Source organism: Triticum dicoccoides, chromosome 4A (assembly GCF_002162155.2).
Source record: "Triticum dicoccoides isolate Atlit2015 ecotype Zavitan chromosome 4A, WEW_v2.0, whole genome shotgun sequence".
NCBI lineage: Eukaryota > Viridiplantae > Streptophyta > Magnoliopsida > Poales > Poaceae > Triticum > Triticum dicoccoides.
Window position 1 is genome coordinate 704,797,108 of NC_041386.1, and position 6,981 is coordinate 704,804,088.

Sequence of the window (6,981 nt, forward strand, 5' to 3'; positions counted from 1 at the left end):
TGCCATATTCAAAATTTCCTGAGTTATGACCTTACCATACCTGGATTGATAATTAATATACGTGGATTAATTATGATTGATTACCATAAATACGTTGGGTATTGCCGGTCAGACGAGAAAAGAGAAAAACCGGTGGGAGGGGCTGGTGGGAGGTGGGACGAAGAAAAACCGGTTGAAAATAAACCGGTTGAAAATAAACCGGTTGAAAGTGGGGGGGACTATTCAACCAATTTGTCCATTAGGAGTAGAGAAATGCAATGAGTCGGGGACCATCACCGACGTCTCTCTTCGTGGACCATTTTTTTATTTTACTTTTGTATGACACGCCATTGAGAACAATGGCCAAGGAACAACTTAATTACCTTTATGCATAAATCGGTATGCAGAAGACTACAAAAATAGGTTCAAGCCTTCTAATAAGGCATTGTTGTATACACAACCTCTGATTCTAGCTTGTCCAACTTTTGTAGTCAACAACAAGAAAAGGATGAGCAAAGAAACGTCAAACTTTAGATTTTATTTTGTTTGGTTTCATGGGATCGCGGTACGCGCTAATAGTTTGTGTAGCTAGGTCAATAGATTGATCAAAAAAATAATTGGACAAGAAAAAGGTTACTCAGAAAGACATTGCATAGAGGTTGCTTAATTAATTTGGATCGGAGGGAGTAGCAAAATTTGCTAGCTCATGGTGTTTTCTATTGATGCCAAATTCTCTTTCCCAAATGAAAACTGGCGTTTAAACATAAGGTATTACGCCCGGCTTTGAATTAATAAATTTTCAGGCGGCCGACTAGATACAAGGTGCCGAGAAGAACATCTTACTTGTACCACAAGTAGTTACAAACACACGTCAAGTAAAGGAAAACAGACACACCTTGACAATGTCAAAATCTTCAAACGCAAGAACGCGCCTTGACCAAGGTTGAAGCGAATACAATACCTAGATTTGGGAATCGCAAACAACTTGAAGAATATGCCTTCTTCTCTTCAAAGAAAGACGGACCTCGTCGTGGTGCATCCGTCTATCGTTGAGGAGACCCCCCTTGCCCTAGCCCGAAGTGTGCCGAACCAACAGGTGATAGAGAATTAAGCATAAGTGTCAACTCGACACCGAACCACGAACCAGATGTGCATGCCGCGATTTGTTCTCATCATGTACGTATTGCTTGGATAATGCATGCCAATGGCAAACAAGCAGTACATTTCCTGTTTAAATGAAGGTTTTGTAGTCCCTAGCTCATCACGGATACCTCCATCTACTTTAGTTCCTCTGCATAATCATCATATTTATCAATTATTTCATTTACTCATAGAAAGAACCATATGCTAATGCATTAGTTGAGGTACGTTGTCGATTTAGGGAGTCTTACTGAATTTCTGGACTTGTTTTTCCGTGAGTGAATTTTCTTGGCTTACTAATCCTGATTATTCCAGTCTGATATCCTCTCGGTGTTCAATCAGATGTGTGATGTGATACAACATATCACGACTCCCTTCATGCCCTTCTTGCATTAGGATCAATTTTCTAGACAACGTAATGGTCGACGCGCTGGTCATGCTTGTATTGTTGTTCCTTGTGAGTTACACCATTCAGTGGCATCACGCTCACCCTGTGCTTTACTTCGAGGTTCTAGCCACTGCTCACCACTATATATACCTTGTTATATCTAAACCATTTTATATCCGTCCTTATTATGTTGGTTGCCATGCCATGAGGTGCTACATATTCCACAATGAGCTTTTTTTGTGCCTCGCTGACAAGCTGAGATTTTAGAAGAAACTGAAAGGAGGTGTGGACCATCCTGTCCCTCGTTGTCGTAGTGTTGCAGATTTCACAAGATTTCGATTGTCAACCACGCAGCTGCAAACCAGAGCAGCATGACTAGATTGGCCAATTTTACATGAGTTCAATGGCCACAACCAGCGTAAGCCGTGCGGCACCAATGCCCGATGCTGTGAGGCGTGCATGTAAGCTGGCTGTTGCATGAGCGCTTGCTGTTGTTGTCTACCTGGGACCATAGTTTCTTATGTTAGTACAAGACCATGTCATGTTGTGTGTTTGGCCCGTGTGTAGGGTGCTCTATGTGCTTCGAGCGAGAGTTGTGTTGGCCTTTGGCCATGTATCTATATTGGGTTATGTTTCTGCTATCATTAGATGGCAAAGTACTGTTGTGTGCTGTGTCTATCTGCACTGCTTCTTGGAAGACAGTCCTCAAGGTGCTCCCTGTTTTATATGTTAGAACAACCGATTAACTTCCTCAGTTGGAACGTGAGGGGTATCAACTGCCCGGATTGACGATCTACGGTGAATGACACGATTGCCTCCTCATCATGCCATATTGTGTGCCTGCAAGAGACTAAGCTCGACAATGTTGACCAGTTCAGATCATCTTTTCTGGGCGGGCATCACGCAAAGAGCAGCTTGTGGAACTAGGGGTGGTATCTTGATGCTCTGGGATAATCTCCTTGTGGATGTTTCTTGCATCAACTTCACGACGTATTGCCTCTCCGCCATGGTCCGGGTGCGAGGGACCAACATGCTTTTCAAAATCACGACCGTCTATGGCCCAACAGACTACTCTTGCAAAGACGCTTTCTTTGTCGAGCTGTTGGCTAAGAAGCCACCGAGCGGGATGGCCTGGCTTGCCACCGGTGATTTTAACCAAATCTACCGGGCGCGAGATAAAAATAAGAGAAATGTCAACTGAAGCAGGATCAACTGTTTCGGGGCAACACTCCGGAGCTATGAGCTCAAAGAAATCCACCTCCAGAACCGACATTTCACTTGGAACAATGAGAGGACGAAGCCAACCTTGTGCAAGCTAGACTCCTTTTTTCGCAACGCCGAATGGGACACAACCTTCAACACCCATGTACTTAATGCGCTTTCATCCTCCCTCTCTGATCATTGTCCGCTTCTGCTTGCCGATGACAAGGGGCCAAGAAGACCTCGGGTCTTTAGGTTTGAAAACTTTTGGGCAACCATGCTCTGGTTTAACGAGGTGGTCCAAAAGGCGTGAATGAGAGGATTGGCCACACCGAGCCATACCAAGTGCTTTACCACACTCTCAAAAAGATAGCACTCCGACTCTCCGAATGGAGTAGGGGCCTTTTCTCGAAGGCTAAAATTCACTACCAGGCCTGGTGGTCCTTTGCCTTGACATCGCTCAGGAGAATAGGCTCCTCTATGCCGAGGAACTTGACATCCAGGCTAGGCTCAAGAGAAGGGTCATCGCTGTGCTCGAAAGATCGTGCAAGAAGCAATGTGCAAGAATTTCCAATCTTAAAGAAGGGGACGCAAATACCAAATTCTTCAACCGCCGAGTTAATGCAAGGAGGAGGAAAAACCAAAAAATCATATTCATAGAATCAAGAATGAGCATGGGTGGGTGAGGGAGTCCTAGATTCGGGGGTCCTCAGGTGTCCGGCCTAGGAGTATGGGCCGGGTTGCATGGGCCGTACAGGATCAAGCTGAAGAGTATCTACCGTGTTCATATGGGACTTCTCAATACGTGGACCGCAAGAATAGAGTCTGGAGGTTTCCTTCCCTGATAAAACAACCTTGTACAAACCCTAGACCCCTTCCAGTGTGTATATAAACTGGAGGGGGTAGTCTGTGGAGGGTAACTTTTCATCATCACCGGAATCTTCATAGGCTAGACATCTAGGGTTAGCCATTACGATCTCGAGGTAGATCAACTCTTGTAATCTTCATACTCGTCGAATATAATCAAGCAGGAGTAGGGTTTTACCTCCATTAAGAGGGTCCAAACCTGGGTAAACATTGTGTCCCCTGGCTCCCTGTTACCATCGATCTCTAGACGCACAGCTTGGGCCCCTCTACCCGAGATCTGCCGGTTTTGACACCGACATTGGTGCTTTCACTTGAGAGCTCTGTTGTGCTGTCTGCAAAAAAGTGATCTATGGCTCGCCTAGTCATCAATGACAATATCACTTCTGGAGGGTGCCTGGTTTCGGGGCAGACCCTCCGGTTCGGCGGTTTCACCATGAGGGCCCGCACGGCCATCGACCCTACAACTCCTCCCGTGACCACCGGACAATGTCCTCGCATTGGCCCTAAGTACTCTGAAAGATTGGATCCGGCAGATGTTTCGTCCTTAAACGAACTACTAGACCGCATCGCTGCCCTGGGGATCTCAACGGACTATGATCAGATCGGTCTCAAGCCCGACCAGAGGAAAATTAACCACCCATCGATCACCCACCTCGTGGCGGTCGTCGAGAACCGGCCATGTACACTTCCCTTCCTATATTGAGGACCAAGTATGTTCGAGTCCCCGAATCCCCTGAGCTGGATACTTCCCCTTCCGATGGGACTTTACTCCCACCAAACTCTGATTCAAGCGTAGGATTGTCGGAGCCTTTGCGCTTAGCCGGACCCGAACCGGTCACTTCGGAAGCCATATCGGCTCCAAACACAGTCGTGGGACAGGATCCAAAATTTAATCCACCCACCCACCACAATCTGTATTCTCCAAGCAACTCAGGTCCCCCAGATATATACGACCTGATGTATGTGCGGCAGGAGCCCCAGGAAACAGTCCACCACTTTTGGGACAAATTCCTGCTTGTTAAAAACAGGATCAAGGACTGCTCGAACGATGACGTGGTATCGGTCTTCCACCGTAATTGCACGGATGAAGGGATATTGAACGCCCTCGACTATCGCCACATACAGAGATTCACGGAATTATCGCATGTAGTACAAAAGTACTATGCAATGGAAAGCATATGGAGGGCCTAAAAAACCCAACTGGAGCCCGCCACCCCGACACAGTGCGCGGCCTGGGCTAAAAGAATATACCCCGGCGGGTCACCCAACTACCGGACTATGGACAGTAAGAACAAGCCTTTCGCGGGACACAAGTCCGTTCTTGACAAACTATTGGACAAACCCTGCCTGATCCATACCACTCCGCACACAGTCCCAACCCATAGTCTCCGGGCATGCCGGGTACTCAGACAAGTAGAAAAAAGTGGAGAGGCCATCCTCACCACAACTCCAGAGGGATGCCCACCGGAGAAGGACAACTTCAACGTCCTAACAGTCTTCAAGACTTTCTCTTCTAACAACCGGCACAAACGGGCGCTCCGAGACCTCGCTGAAGTCCATCAAGTTACCGCACTGAGCCCATGGAACGATATGGCGATAACCTTTACGGCCGAAGAAGAACCAAAGGCTCAGTCAGTCCGAGCACCTGCCGCCTTGGTACTAAACCCCATTGTTGATGGTTTCTGGCTTACTAAAGTGCTCACAGATGGCGCTAGAGGACTTAACCTCATTTATGAGGACACGCTCGACAAGATGCAGATGGATAGGTCACGCATCGAGTAAAGCAACACCACCTTTTGAGGTATTATCCCTAGTCAAGAGACACACTGCTCGGGAAAAATCAAACTGGATGTGGTGTTCGGCATGCCTGAGAACTATAGGTCCGAAGAGTTGCCTTTTCATGTGGTCCCCTTCAACAGTGGGTATCACGCTATCCTCGGTCGGGATGCTTTCTCATGCTTTCAAGCTATATCTCATTATGGGTACATGAAGCTCAAAATGCCCGGCCCTAATGGAATTATCACAATCTCAAGCAACCCGGACAAAGCCCTTCGTGCCGAAAACAAAACCGCATCATTGGCCCTTGAAGCACTATCCGAGGCCCTAGCGGCAGAAGAATTAACCACCTTACGATCTATGGTGGATAGGGACGATGTGATCCTCGATAAGAGATCCAAGTCCATCTCTTTCAAGCCGGCCAAAGAAATAGTAAAATTCCAAGTGCACCCGACGGACCCTAATAAAACAGCATCTATCGGAGCACAGCTGGATCCGGCAGTGTACGCCACCCTACGCGCATTCCTACGCGAGGATTGGGATATTTTTGCCTGGCATCCTTCAGACATGCCCGGCATCCCACGAAGACTGGCCGAACACAGTCTCAATATAATCAAGGGATTTAAACCCGTGAAGCAGACACTACGGCGATTCTCCGAACCCAAGTGCCAGGCCATGGGAGAAGAGCTAGCCAAGTTATTAGAGGCTGGATTTATTAGGGAAATCAAACATCCGGATTGGTTAGCCAACCTGGTCATGGTACCTAAAAAGGACAAATTGTGGCGCCTATGTGTCGACTTCAAGGACCTCCACAAGGCTTGCCCTAAAGATCCCTTCCTATTTCCCCGCATCGACCAAATCATCGACGCAACTGTAGGACACGATTCTTTGTGTTCCCTCGATGCCTATTCAGGATACCATCAGATTAAAATGAAGGAATCGGACGAGGCTGCAACCGCGTTCATCACCCCTTACGGTCCCTTCTGATTCAATACTATGCCCTTCAGACTCAAAAACGTCGGGGCTACCTACCAGCACATGATTCAAACATGCCTGGAAAAGCAAATAGGCAAAACAGTCGAAGCATACGTGGACGATGTGGTCATCAAGACAAAACACGTCGAGTCACTCGTGGACGATCTCCGCCTCACCTTCGACAATCTTCGAACATACGACATCCGGCTTAATCCAGAAAAATGTCTCTTCGGAGTTCCAGCCAGAAAGTTGTTGTGGTTCATTGTTTCCCATAGAGGAATCGAGGCAAACCCAGCCAAAATCCGAGCTCTGTCGCAATTGGCCATACCAACAGACCTAAAGCAGGTCCAGAAATTAGCTAGATGTGTTGCAGCTTTAAGCCGATTTATCTCCAAATTAGGAGAAAAAGCATTGACATTATACAAGCTACTGTGCCGCACTGACAACTTCAAATGGACGGACGTAGCCACAGCCGGATTGGAAGAAATCAAGGCCCTTCTCGCAAGCAACCCAATCTTGGCCGCACCCGGCGTTGGAGAGCCTATGTTATTATACATTTCAGTAACTAACCAAGTAGTCAGTGTCATCCTGCTCGTTGAGCGAGGGGAGGAGGGACATAAATTCCCCACCCAAAAACCAGTTTACTATGTATCGGA